This window comes from Aphanomyces astaci (assembly GCF_000520075.1).
Source record: "Aphanomyces astaci strain APO3 unplaced genomic scaffold supercont1.56, whole genome shotgun sequence".
Lineage (NCBI taxonomy): Eukaryota > Oomycota > Saprolegniomycetes > Saprolegniales > Verrucalvaceae > Aphanomyces > Aphanomyces astaci.
Genome location: NW_009798319.1, coordinates 160,266 through 161,540, shown reverse-complemented (window position 1 = coordinate 161,540; position 1,275 = coordinate 160,266).

The following is a 1,275-nucleotide window of genomic DNA, read 5'->3' as shown; positions in this document are numbered from 1 at the left end:
CGGCATTTGGATGTCAATTCAAACTCGAAAACCTTTTACATATAATAATTTTTCCCATCATAAACTTTTACAAGATTATTGGCATGAGAGGTTCTCTTTTGTCCAATAATACAGCTCGAACGATTTAATTGGATGAAATAAATCGGCACATCACTGAACATTCGGCCCATCACTGGTCGATCACGTTACGTCAGATACTACTAGTACGTAGTAGTAGTACTACAGTATACTAATATATCATGTCTATGATGTCGCATTCGTATGAATCAGAAACAATGACCTCGGTTAATTGAGTTTGGATTATCATTTACTCGGAGTAAGACATTCCTCCGCGAGAGCCGATATCTCGGAATACAGTATCGGTATCCCAAGGTTATTAGTGGAGGCAGAGCCGGCTCAATTGTGCGTGTTACTAAACCTTTTTGCGGTCAATTTCAGCTTTTTTTCACTGTATTTAGCTTAGCTTGCAGTATATTTCACGAGACCACCGATATATTTCGGTTATCTTCATTTAATTTCATGGAGACCTCAAACTTCAGGCATATATTGTGCTTTCCGGTTAAACTTGCCAATTGTGAGTCATTGTGAAAATCGTCGCCAACAAATAGCCACGATGATTTCATTGGTTAGAATTTCGAAGATTTGGGCAGAACATGGACATCCAACTCAGTTTTCCACAACTGCCTGGGCAGTACGACGACGTGTAGTCGCACGTTGCGGTAGCGCGAGCGTCCAGTTGGTGTACTTGAGATGTCTGTTTGTGTGTACAATATTTAGGTGTGGATGTGTGCTGGTGATACGAAGAAACTCGCTTACGAGGCCTACGCGCTCAAGTGTTAATGCTGCAAGATTGGATCGTTGACTCAGCTCAGGAAACTGCGTCATAATAGGGTGATTAGTAACGATTGTTTTGTGAGAGAAATCCCACTTTTTGTCATTGGGGTCATTACCCGGACGGACCGGGGCGATTTACGAACCGCCCATGGAAACTTTTGAGTAGAACAAACACACAATATCAACGGATGCTGCCGTGACTACACATTTGTTTTCGCTCCCGTCGTTATCCGGACGGGAACCTCTTGCGGAGGCCGAATTAAATTGCAAACTGAGGTCTCTTACTACGAATTACTTTTTCTGGTCTATTTTAAGTCTAATCATTTCGTCCAATCAAAATGCGCCAACAATGCACATCTTTCAACCGCACGACAATGGCTACAATCGCACGACGAATGGCGGCCTACTGCACATAATGGAGACTAACGGCCTTACCGATCA